Here is a 13,555-nt window from a genome sequence, read left to right as displayed (position 1 = left end):
AGCTAAGGTTCTTTGCGTCATAGGGGATGGACAGGAAAGGATGAAGGGTGGAGAGAAACCCGGCGTCGGCATTAGCCTACTCTTTACGAAAGGCGCCAAGGGGTCCGCAGCTTAATGTCCCATCCGACGGACGGCGTACTTACTCAAAGTGCCCTCCACTAAGCACCTCAAGTAGGGATCGAGATACCTCTGAAAAATATTCAACACCGCCGGAATTTGAACCCGGGCCCTCTAGGTGGAAAGCCAGTACGTTAGCCCCCGCACCATCTCGATCTCCGGTGGTTCTTTGTTGTCATTAGTTATATAGAGTGTCCTGCACCTTTCGAATATCTCCCTACGTGATTGGAGGGAATCCCGTACTCCATTTACCGCATTACGCTAGCTTTCTTATCGAAACCTTTCTTCACAAACCTTGCAGCTCTTCTTTACATCTTTTCCGTAATCATTTCCTTTTCGCACGGGTCCAAAACACTTTCCGCGTATTATAAGTGCGGCCTCACCAGCGCGAAGGAACATCACTTTTATTTCTCTAACGTAGCACCGAAATGGTTTCCGAGTTTTCATCAAAGTATTTGCGGCAACGCAGGACATCATGCATGGCCTTCTATGTTTTGTTCTTGTTTATCCGAAGAAATTTTCAGTCAGTCAGTCTGTCAAAAATACTAAAGAATTGACGTGTAATATTCTTTGCCCTCTTTAACACCTCCTAACTCAAAAATTTGAAAGATAATCCAACAGTATTTTGATCATGCGTCAGAGAAGTTCAGGAAAATAAGTCAACTGTTAATTTTTTGCAAAAATGATAAAGGCGAAAGAGTAAGCAGCAGTTAGGAATGGCTGCCGCAACAGTAAATTTTAACGGAGTCATCCGCTAATGTGCATTTCTGTGCATGTGGCTAAAACACTCGACCGATATTGAGGGATCCGGGTTCGAATCCCAGTCAAGGCGAATGATTTGTACACTCTGAAATTCTTGCATTGAAATGCACATTAGCGGATGACTCCGTTAAAAGTTACTGTTGCGGCATCTTCCGCAGTTTCTTTGGAATAAGTAGACCTCTTATGATGAACGTGCCGCTATATATACAGCTGGGTAACGAATCGTAAACTGAAGTTACAAGCGTTTTTTCAAAAGGTACTCAAATCTACTGGAACGCTTCGATTTCATGATATCAAGAGGCAATAAAAAAAACAAGAATAGGGCATCAAAAGGGTCAAGGTAACTGGAGAAGAAATCAACATGCTCCGGTTTGCAGATGACATCGCAGTAATAGCGGAAACGCGAGGACGTGCAGGCAACACTAAGTGCTATGGATCAAGTACTGGAGGAATGTTATATGAACGTCAAGACTTTCGTGTGGAACATGGCGCTCTAAGTGTCCGAGACTTGAAACATTGGAAAAGTGCACCAGTGAAGAATAAAAGCAAGGTGCTGGAGGAGAACATGGTGCTGAAGGAGGATGCTGAAGATTAAAGTAACGAACGAGGCAGTATAAAGAGGAGCAGAAGAGGATAGGACCATATGGAGAACTCTACGGCAAAGAAAAAATAGATGGATTGGACACACATTGAGGAACAATGGATTGATTAGGAATATAATAAAAGGAAAAATAGAAGAGATTCCACAAGGAAGACCAAAAGACATGTACATAGGACAAATTATGAAGGACGTAAAACAGAAGGTATCAGGGATTGAGGGAATTGACATTAAATAGAGTAGATTGGAGGGCTGCAGGAAACCAATCCTAAGATAGAAATACTGACGATGATATATATGTATATATGTGTGTGTGTGTGTGTATATATATATATATATATATATATATATATATATATACACACACACACACACACACACACACACACACACACACACACACACACACACACACACACACACACACACACACACACATTTAATTTATTGATCCAAAACATAAAATAAATTGACAATGCTTCAGTGCTTACCAAAATACCACGCACATAAATACTTATGCTGTCAATGGGATATGAATCGGAGGTTCAACACCAGTAAGATACCAAATTAGAGCAGACATCTTAATAATACCATAGATCGACCATTCTCCCAAAGGGAAGTGAGGAAAAACGCATCGTTTGCGAGTAAACAGCAGAGAAAGAATTCCGGACGAAATAAAAGCTTTCCAATCGTTTTCTCGTGACTGCGGCTGCCGACAATCTTCTCGGCGGTCCATTAATGTCACCCTAAAAGGCACGAGGTTGTGTCGTAGTGCACGAGGAAAGAAAAGAAGCGGACGGTTCCATCTGGACGAGTCCAAGGGCACCACAAAAATAAATAAATCGTCCGCTAGAAGAAATCCGTGACGTCGAAAAGCCCTCGGCGTTCCCCGAAGAGGGCAAAAAATATACGAAGCACGCTCCCTAAAAGCAAGGCGATCATTTACAAGCGTGTTTTCTGCACCTCCGAGGGGAGGATTCGAAAAATAAAAACGGGTGGAAGTCAACCGAGACCGCGCGACAGTAAATCACGAGAGGATCGATGACTCGGGCGATCCTCACTCCGCCCAGTGTTGACTCATCCACAACTAGCCAAGAGCGGAAAGCTTGAACTTGAAAATCAAAAGAGAAGGTGGGGGCGGATGAATGAAGGAGAGAAAAACCTAGTTCAATCAACGCGGTGACTTAAGCGAGGAGGAGTGAGATGCAACAGAAGCAATGCACTTTTTTCGAGATCTCATGACGCAAACAAGAACACCAGCATACTTCCAGCTCTGCTGCTTGCCTCAAAGAGTTTTTGGGGTTGGCGAGAAGATTATTGCGGTTGCCGACATTATCTGAAAGTTCGGCAGGATGCAATGTTCCAGATGCTGGTGATAAATTCTCAAAGGAAGGTGGCGGCAATTTTGTCCGATCTGAATGAATAAAGGAATCTTTAATATCATTTACTGTTGAAATATTCCTTCATGGATAACTTCAATACGATAAATTTCTGAAATTTTTCTGCAAAGTTGAGAATGGCATTAAGGAACCGATTCAGAGCATTATAGTAGACGCTACTTAAATTTTAATAATGGTAGAGCTGGCCTAGTACTAAGCCCAGCTGTGTATAATATGTACACACCGTGGTACGGAGACCAGTTCCTTTCTCAGTGCCGCCTGTCTTCCCAGGAAGAACTGATAACCGAAAAATCAAACAGCTTGGATAAAGCTGAGGGTGCCTAGAGACTTCCCCGGGTACCGGAGCAGAGCCCTCCAGTCAGCAGCCCAGCGCTCCACCCAATGGACTACTACGTCTCCCGATCATATTATATGATATAAGTCAATTATGGAAACCGAACCAGAAAAAATTATTCTCTCTCATATAGGTTCTTCGGTATTTTTTGTTTTTATGCTGCAGGTTTTCGGCAGACATACGAAATAATACACCATGAATATCACGACATCATGATACAATGAAGCAGTATTCATTTTCTTAAGTACAAAGAAACTTGCGAGACACTGGTCAACGGTTGATTTTTAACGGAAGTTCTTTGATTCCGGCATAAACCATCCAGCACTCGGCAGAGCACGTTGTGTATAATGACAGAACACAAGACCAGCATAGAACATCGAAGAAAATGCCACAACAAATTCAGTAATTTTTAAAAAGCTCCCGAGAAATCCGTGCAAGGGATCTGAATTTGACTGGCGCCACAGCGTACAGAAGGGGGCGGGGTGAAAAGCTCCACTGGGTGAACGCGGACGTGAGCGGATTGAGGAGAAAAAGCAGAGAAGAAATCCCCAAGAGAACAACCATGATCAATCCGAACAGGCCCGCGATCGCAATGACGTGCACGTCGAACGCCTTCTGATCTCCCGCGACCTCTCTCCATTCATGCCCCACCCATTCTTTTTCACCCCACCTTAACGGCTTCTCGCACGACAGTAAACAACGAATCCCCTCCCCCCCTCGTCCTCGACGGAGATTTCCAACAAGCAAGAAAAAATAATTTATATCGGAAATAGTACTGCGGAAATGGATGGGGGGTTATGAGATAGAAAGCACACCGCCCTTGACTGCGTCTCTCGGTTCGATTGACGGAGCCGCCTCCGCCGGGAGGCATGGAACGTCCGGGGACGCGATCGAGAGGAGAGGGGGTAGGAGGATTGATGGGGGAGATAGTAGAGTGAACTGTGGGGGGAGGGGGGGAGGGGGGGATAGGGGGAGGGGGGGATAGGGGGAGGGGGGGGAGAAGGCGAATTTCCTCTCGAACCTTCTAATATTTTATTTTTTCGCCCCCACTCATGCGCTATCAAACCGGTCGGACTTAAGGATCTTGCGGTAATTGACTGCTAGTCTCTTTACATATTTTTTTAAAAATCCCTTTATTCACATCGCGTCCTCTTAGATCTCCCCTCCCTCCTCCCTAACACGATGGCGCGCACTCCAAGGGCCGGCCAGCTCTCAGCATCCAGTAAGTGGATGCGGCGTGGATATTTTAATTCTGCTGATATTTCACGGGGGACAGAATGGCCGAGTCGCCCGCTCACCCACCGCCTCCTTGCCCTTACCACGGCATCTAGGAAGACACGGCTGCCTCAACGCCGACAAATACTTCTGTGATACCTAAATGAAGTGACGCAGGACTCCAAATTAAATAAACACCTTAAGGAAACAATGAAGATCATCCGACCGAGGGGTATAATTTTCCACTGGCTGTATTACCAACTTTAAAAAAATATTTTTTATCATATTTGAAAATTGAAAACTTCGTCATTCAAATATAACACGTTTCAACCATTTAACCTTATTATCACCAGAGGCAAGACTGTCGTCCTCTCAGAGGGATAAACGTGAGATGTTATTCTCTTAAATGATGCTAGTTTCCCTTGACGCATTGGCGTATGATGGGGACAACGATTTACCTGCTCAGCACTGTACTCCAGCCATGATACCCACGCCTCCTCTCCTGTGAACACAAAGGTGTTCACAGAAAGAAAGACAAACCTCTATCGCCCCCAGATACGAATCTCAGCGGTCCTGGTTCGATAACTCACAGATGACCAATCTGAGTGAGGTTGGCAGCAAAAACTTTTTTGCTCTGTATTACCCATGAAAATGCAAAAGCCAACCGTGACCCAAAGCCAAGACAAAAACCACCACCAAGTTAAATCATGTAAACCCATCCTGATGCGGGAAAAATCGATCTAGGGTATTAGGCACGTAAATGGTAATTAGTTTTACTTCTTCCGTTGTATACGGATGAAAACACATGGAAAGCATCCGGGTCCCATTGCTTAATATAGACCTGGGTCAACGTATCGTTCATATATTGCTACTTCGGACACGCAAATAAAGAAGGGCGGATAACTACCGAGACTGCACCCCGTGCGCCACCCGCAAGCGGAGGTATTTACCATATCAACCCGCGCTGCTCGCAACGCACAAAAGCGGAGCGAAGCGGGCGTGCGAAGCCGCTGAAATGAATTCCGAAACATAGTCTCTCGGTCACGTCCCAGCACGCTCGTGTGCCCGCACGCGGGAAGCCATTCGACCACGGACGCGAAACAAACGATGACTGGAAAAAATCCACTCTCTCATCTTCCGATGACCCAATTAATACCCGAGATGGAGAGGAATGGGAGGGCGCGCGCAACCTAGCATGTTAAATAGGACAATTAATATGAAGCATAGTATTGTACAGATTGGAAATTCGGCCTTCGAGTCAAAAAGATAAGCGTGGCTAGGAGACTTCTGAGATAGGGTTGTGAAAGAGGATTAATATAGTTGGGAAAAAGAGAAATATATGGAAAGAAAAACAAACAGAGAACTACGCATAGTAGGGGATATACCTGTATGGCATATTGAGTGTCAAAGGAATGTCGAAGAGGGAAAAACTAAGTGCTGATGATGGTTGATTGTAGTACGATAAGTGAAGGAAAAAATTAGCGTGCTGTGCGGAATGAAGAGAGATAGAAGTATTCAGAGTGGAAGACTGACTAATTTAATCATAGTTTTAGCGTTCTTGTTTAGTGCATGCTGTGGAGCTAATGATGTAGCAGTACCTTAACAGTGGATCCATCGAAAACCTACCATTAATGGTACACTACTATTAGTAAATAATCTAGTGATATGTTCTAACCAAAACTACTATTCAAAGAGTAAAATTACTATTCAAAAAAGTCATTAAATATAATTTCAAAAATAAAAGAAAATTCATTCCAAGTCCATGCAGCTTATTTAAACCATAAATTTTGCGGTGGTCACGTCGGTAGAAAACCAGCTTGACAACGTACAAGAATCAGTCGAGTCCCTCCTCGAACACGGCTATTACATTTACTCCAGATGAGCGACTTAAGCTTGACAGAGGCACACATACTTAACACTTGGGAAACTTAAAGATCGAAAATTAGTCACACAGTATTTGATTAACCACCATTGCAAGGGCTCGGCGCCAATACCGAACTTAATTTTACTAAGGTCTTTTGGTTCAGGAAAATAGGTCGACCGGAGCGGGGAAGTACGAAACGGACCTCAGTTTTCCTTTTTATTACCTCCCGACGGTTTATCACATCCAAACGCAGATCCCTGAAAACACAACTGGGCCAATCTGATCATCCCCCCGGTCTTGGGCGTCCTGCCGACGCATTCGTTCCCGGGAGCAAATGGGGATTCCCCAGAGAACCCTAACGAAAGGGCGACGCCCAACGCACTCCCCCCCCACTGCTTGGGGATGAAGAAAATGAAAACAAAAAACGTATTCGGGAGCTTCCACGCGAAACGAAAACTCGATGAATATAGTACAGGAGAGGGAAAAAAACCGATACACCCGGGAAAACTCACAGCGGATGGCGAGGCGGAATAAAATCTCTCCTCCTCGCCTGCTCCACCCTCTCTCCACCTTCCCGAGGCAAAGGGACGTCCTTCTATCCATAGTTTTCATCATCAAAACACGGCAGGGCAACGAGGAAAAGGGGATTGATGACGAAGATAGATGCGCGGAAGGGAATGGAAAAAGAGAGAGGGAGAAAGCGCACGTATGGGGGATTGGGGGAGGTGGAGTTGCGAGGTGGAGAAAACGACCGACTACACAAATACGAAGGGAACTCGGAGATTAAAGAGGAGGCGCAAATGGATGGAAACACTGCCATCGGGACGAAAAGAGCAAAATGATGGGGGGGGGGGGGGGAGTGTGCTAGTGCGAGTGTTCGGAAAAGAGAACGTTGAAAGATTTGAAGGGACACCGGTGCTGGGAGGAGTTCCGAGGGTTCGGGTGGGTGGACCGGGATGCTGCGTCGGTCGGTCTGTCGAGCAGAATGGATCAAGAGAGGAATAGGTATGGAAAAAAATGGAGATGAAAAAAATAACGGGACGGGTGTTTAGTCGAGAGCATAGAGCGAAAGAGATAAGGGAGTGAGCAAGCGAGCTATTGAAACGGCACGGGTGAGTGGGTGGGAGCCGGCGGACTAGGAGGGAGGCGGGGTGATCCGAGGGGCGGGTGGGTGGGGATCAAAGGGATGGGATAGGTAATAAGCGAGTAGAGGGAGCGCGCGGGATGCGATCTACCGCCATCGCGAGGGGAGGTGCCCTCGGAGCGGCCGCGGATGACAAATACCTCGATGATCCAGGTCGTGCACCCACGGTTCGGAAAAGGAAGCACACCAGAGGAAAAATAAGAGCGAGAAAAGAACAAATAAAGAGTGTTTTGCGTTTCAATGGAGTGCACTTCTGTATCTACAACTCAATACATTTTACCAGCAATGGAGGAATCATTTTATTCTAATTAGGCGACTGACTATCATTTAAATACATCGCATGTATCATCCCCTAAATTTGATTTTCATAAATATATTAAAACCCATCACCATAATTTAAAAGTAATGATCTGGAATATTGACGCCGTGTAGTAAAAATAGACTAAACTTAATCTACATATATTCCTAATATTTCGAATTTTATGGGGAGTCGAAATGGATACTTCCAACGAAATATTTTTATCATGAAGAATCCTAGAGATTGACGTGATGGCATTCATTAAACTCTTATAACCAAATTACTATTTAAGGAATTCATTATTTCAAGTTTTGAACGAACAGCTTTAGAAAATTTCAACTAGCGGTAGAGTACGTATCACACCCGTTTCCATTTCTACGGCAAACACTCCCTTATTAACATCTTTTAAAAATATATTTTGGTCTCGGAGAACTAACATGCCTAAAAGTCAAGATATGGCTCTTCTTTGTCCGTGACCACCTATGGTTTGACTCAATTACGTAGATATATGATGCCAGTATATTCAAATTAATGTTATATCTGAATTAAATCACGAATTCATTAACTAAAATGAAAAAAAAGTCAATTCCGAATTCATCCTTCAATATGTTTTATGCATCGATTACTCAGTTTAAGAGTAGTAATAATTAATGTTTAGTCTCTCGTATAGAGCCGCTTAATAATTAAAATGAATTATTTTTGTGTAAATAAGCATTGGGATCGTCTGCATTTATTGGCCCCTCCTATTAAGAACGAGAATAATCGAGGTATCATGAATCTACCCTTACCATTAGGGTGATAGGAATACGCAACCATCACAGTGGCAATGGAACACGTGAATCCTCAGAATAATAATAAAATACATAGAGGATTACGCCATATCAAAATTCAAATGGTGGAAATAAATCACCGAAGAGTAGAATTATCTGTCAGATATTTCAGACCAAAATCCGAGTTTCCTTTGCCAATAAAGGGTGAACGTTCCGTTTGGTTTTGAATCGGATGTCTGAGAGGAAATTTCATATTCTGATCCGACCCGTCTTTTAGGACGGATGAAAAAAAATATTTCATATCATCCCATCCATCCCCCTTTTAGCTGCGATATTTAACCGCCCGACTCGGCAGCAGAGACTCCTGGATATTCAGATACGAATATACACATACATTTAATATATAAATAACCGGGAACCAAAGATGGAAAATCAAAAACCACAAAACTCGATTTGTCCCCTTTCGCTTTTCAAGAGCAGGCAATAAACACGCCATAGTCGAAACGGTGATGGGGGACAGAGTTAGAGATGGGGAGGGGGGTTTAAGGACTCATTCCCGGAATCCCTTCTACGCCTGCGGTAAACCCAGGGATCACTCGATCGGGCACAACCTTACCCTGCCCCCCTCCTACACCCCACCATCCATCTAAATACCACCCTCTCCTCTGGACCGTGGAGGATATTTCGGGACGTCTCAACCGAATTTTAAGTCGGCCTAATTCCGACCCAACATTCCCTTGGCCACTCCTCCTTCCTCCCCCGCAACTCTCACCATCGCGGCAACACGGCCCGACGAGGGACCGAGCGGACCCACCATTCCCTACCCTACCTCGAAAGCCCTCATTGCTCGAGTTAAGAGGGAAGATGAGAAGCAGCTGCGTCCCTCCGAGACCTCAGGAGGACGGCGAGGAATTGGGGGAGGGGCCGGCGGCGGGGGGAGGCGGATGACAATGATGCGGGAATTTTTAGGAATGGGTCTAAATAAATGGAGCGGAAGCGTTAATGAAAGGAAGCGGGGAGTGGCAGTGCTGGAAGGAAGGGGACCGGGGCGATCCCCGGTGGAATTAAAGCATAGCTGGGTCGAAGGAAATAGAGGGGACCAACCCGTCCCGGGCGAGGGAAGGCAGTTGGGAAGTCTGGGCGCGAGGATTCGGTTCGCTCCACGGGTGGTGACGAGGCACTGCGAGCCGTAAAAATAATGCAAAGTGACAGGAGACGACAGTGGGGAAAGGAGACGACGAGCGACTTGCGAATACTTGCTTCTCGGATGGGGCTGTTGATGAAACATTTGAAAATCAAAAGTTTATAATCAATATAGACAGTCAATACGTCGGGATTACAATGAAACCGTGCAAATAATATTAATGATAACTCTACGGCAGTTGGAGTTGAGAAAATAATATGTCACAGGGCGGCAGTTATCTATAGAAATGATCCCTCTGTTAAGAGATTAAGTAAACAACTAAAAGAAGTGTGGAAGTAAATAACCCCACAGGACCCATGAAAGAAAATGTCGCGTGATCAAGAAAACTCGTAAAATTTAACGAATTAGACTACGTGGAGAGAATACTATGCTCGCAAGGATGGAATGTTTTGAGTAACAAGTTGCGGATTGATAGTTTCTATGCACGATATGTGGAGAGCCCAGAGTAGCGTGGCTCACATCTGAATTTTAGCTTCAATTCTATAACTCGCGTCATTTTTCGAATGTAGCATATGTGCGTACTGTCCGACTTCCATAGGATTTATACAGTAGAAGAATTTAAATTAAATTGAAACCTAGTTATTTCGTACAGAATCAATCCATCCCATCAATTTGAGGATGTCCCATTTTTACGATAAGTATTCTCTACAGACGAGCTCAGATGAGTTTTCCCGTCGAATTTGAATTCGATCGCATAGATTCCACCATTCTAATTCGTTAAGGAGTCAATCACGAGATGAAATCCCATTCCGGGCATCATCGGACTTCCTACAATCGGAGACCTCGAATTAATTAATCCACCAATCCCTTGAAGTTTCGAGGACGGGATTCGAATGCAAGGACTTTTTGAGAACTGAAACGGCTCCAGTCAAACCCGGACATCTTGATCCTTCGTCAAGAAGCTCGCCACAGCGCGACATTGCCACAAGGAGGCTCTGCCCCTAGGGGAAGTCGAGTTAATAAGAACGAATGATTTGGCCGATGGAAGAAGATTCGTTCGTCCCCTGCACCGACTGATCAATGATCTCCAGTCTATTTCTCTATCTTTCTGTTCCAATCTCCCTCTCCCTCTGACGAATTAGAACCGGGTGGGGCAAAGACGCGTCGGGGCATATAGGACTTAGAAGTTGGGACGGAGGCGATGGACTACCGTTACGTCCAGTTGCTCACCACGCATTATCTTGATTGGGGAGCTGACGTAGAAGTCCTAGTCCCTAAGGACTTCCTTATCGCCCCTCGCACTCCTCTCCTGCTCCACTCTTAATCATGTTCGTGCACTTGCTTGCTCGGCGTTCACTGCGTAAGGCTCACCACCTCTTTTCAAGAGGAAGGGAGAGGGGGAAGCCAGTCGTGACAGTGCAAACGGAAAGTGGTGCACCTCATAACTCTGGAGTAGTAGTAGTTTTGAGGGGAGGCGACCGACAGCTAAGGTCATTTGCGCCATAGGGGAAGGACAGGAAAGGATGAAGGGTGAAGAGAACCCGGCGTCGGCATTAGCCTACTCTTTACGAAAGGCGCCAAGGGGTCCGCGGCTTAACGTCCCATCCGACGGACGGCGTACTCACTCAAAGTGCCCTCCACGAAGCACCTCAAGTAGGGATCGAGATACCTCTGAAAAATATTCAACACCGCCGGGATTTGAACCCGCGCCCTCAGGGTGGGAAGCCAGTACGTTAGCCCCCGCACCATCTCGATCCCCCTCATAACTCTGTCCCACCGTCGATGTAAAAGGGTAAACCCTAAGAATATTAAATATCTTCCTAGTGATTAACATCGCCTTATATCGCTAAGTAAAATTACACTGATGATACCTCATGATAAAATTTGAAAAAATGTTTTCTTCAAATAAATAAAAGTCTGGAATATATTCTCTAATCCACGAATCTATAATATCTTGCAAATTATCCAATGGAATTTATTTTAGAAAAATAGAGAACTGCATTTATAAATGTTAATGGCACCTTCATATCTAAGTTACACAAAAAAACAGCAATATATCTACCCCCATAGGGAGAAACAGGTCCTACTATTTCTACGTTAAAGAGGATTTTAATTAAATAGCAGTAGACAAAGCTAAAAACGGATATAGCAAAAAAACTTTGGTATATGAAACTACCATACAGGATTCATCTCGAAAAAAATATAACTAAAAGAAAGAGCAGCATCATTGAATTTTGAAAGAAACTATTGAACCTTTGATCACTTAAATGGAATAGTGGTATTAGATTTTCTAAATAAAAAAATAGGAAAATACTAAACACGAAAGTGATTCCCCAAAGGCCGTGCAGAGGACATGTATATAACGGCATCGCTGTTCATCATGTATGCAAGCATAGTTCGATGAAGATGTCGAATAGGACACCCAACAAAATTGCGATCTCCGGCACCCACCGGTATCCGCTACCTTGAAGAGACGCCATAATACCTGATGAGTATCCATTGCGACCAATATCTTACGACGAGTCGAAACAGACATCTTGATGAATAGATTTGTCGAATGGTAATCAAACATTCAATAACTTGGGTAGAAATTAAAGTCTAACTCTAGTACAAGCCTGCAAGTTCGTCGTTAAAGAGCCCCATGAGCGACCAGCATTCCGCTGGACGAAGGGGAGGATGGAGGGGACTGAGAAGAAAACGATGGGAGCGTGGAGAAGGGGATGCAGTCACGTGACGTGAGGCTCGAGTAGTATTGCGGGGGGTGGGAAAGAAGTACAGGAGGATGGACGGGAAGGGGGGAAGCGGTGGGGTGGGGGGGGGAAAGAGGATGAAGGTTTTTAATACGGAGACGACGAGTGGAGGGTGGAGGAAGAGAGAGTCTTACGTCTGCTACAAATGTTTCCTTAAGGAACCAAATTGGGCCGCCGCATACTTGAGACAGAGCAAAATCCCCTTTCACCACCCCTTCCTTCTCTCTTTGAATATGAGGCGGCCTCGACGACGGGACCTTTCTCAAGTTTGGTCGGACCCCGGGCACAATAGGGGCGGGCACAATAGGCGGTGGCCTCTTCGTGGAACGGGCGAAAATAATATTGAAAGAACGGAGGCGCTTATTTTTTATCACTCGATATGAAGAGAGAGAGAGATCCGCATCGACGCCAAACTGTCGTCGGTTTGCCGCAGAGATTTGACGAGGGTACGATTTAGACGGTGCGGTTCGTCCCAATCCGTGCCTGGGCACGGATGAAGGGGAGACATCTAAATCACTCGGCCACGAGACACCAACAAGGGCGAAGGGTATGAAACGGTAAGACACTTTTCCTGCCGTTTTTGAGGGCGGCATGGTTATGGTAATGAACGGAGGCTAGCGGGACTGACATTTTGTCATGTGCAAGCGACGATGAATAAAATAAGTCTCACGCCGTTGATGCCTGATGAAATAGGACAAGAAGCTTGCCGGACACACCATACAGGTAAAAGCGCACATCAATAATCAAGGGACATTGCTATCACCTTAGAGAAGAGAGAACGATCAGGACTTGATACTAATTTTCTTAACTTCAATTATTAACAATAAACACTTCCCTCACCATCAGTGCCTCGTAAAATATTCGCCACATTTAATACTTGGTTAGAAACTAAAGAAGAATACAACTGACCCTTTTGGGGCTATTAATAATTACAGTAAACGTCAAAGATGTGTTGACCAACTCACGAAGATGTCCTTCACTCATCTAATTCATTTATCTAAAAGCTTTATTTTTAATCGAGCGAAACGAACTAGTTGCAGATCTGAGCGACACGAAAAAAATGCATTGTTAAAACAAAAGAATACTTTCGAAAGTATCTTTTTTATTAACGCCACAAATATGCATGGCTCTTTTGAAGAATTACAGCAGGGACTTAATA

General features: G+C 44.7%; 1 protein-coding gene across 1 annotated transcript in view; it reads right to left on the bottom strand.

Moving 5' to 3' along the window:
* Positions 1–13,555, bottom strand: part of fax (failed axon connections) — a 355,181-nt gene that overhangs the window by 103,377 nt on the left and 238,249 nt on the right. The gene's annotated exons all lie outside the window — the stretch shown is intronic.

The sequence above is a fragment of the Hetaerina americana genome, unplaced genomic scaffold, assembly GCF_022747635.1.
Source record: "Hetaerina americana unplaced genomic scaffold, ioHetAmer1.1.p SCAF_3, whole genome shotgun sequence".
NCBI lineage: Eukaryota > Metazoa > Arthropoda > Insecta > Odonata > Calopterygidae > Hetaerina > Hetaerina americana.
The sequence above is the reverse complement of the archived record's forward strand: the minus strand, read 5'-3'. Positions and strand labels throughout refer to the sequence as shown.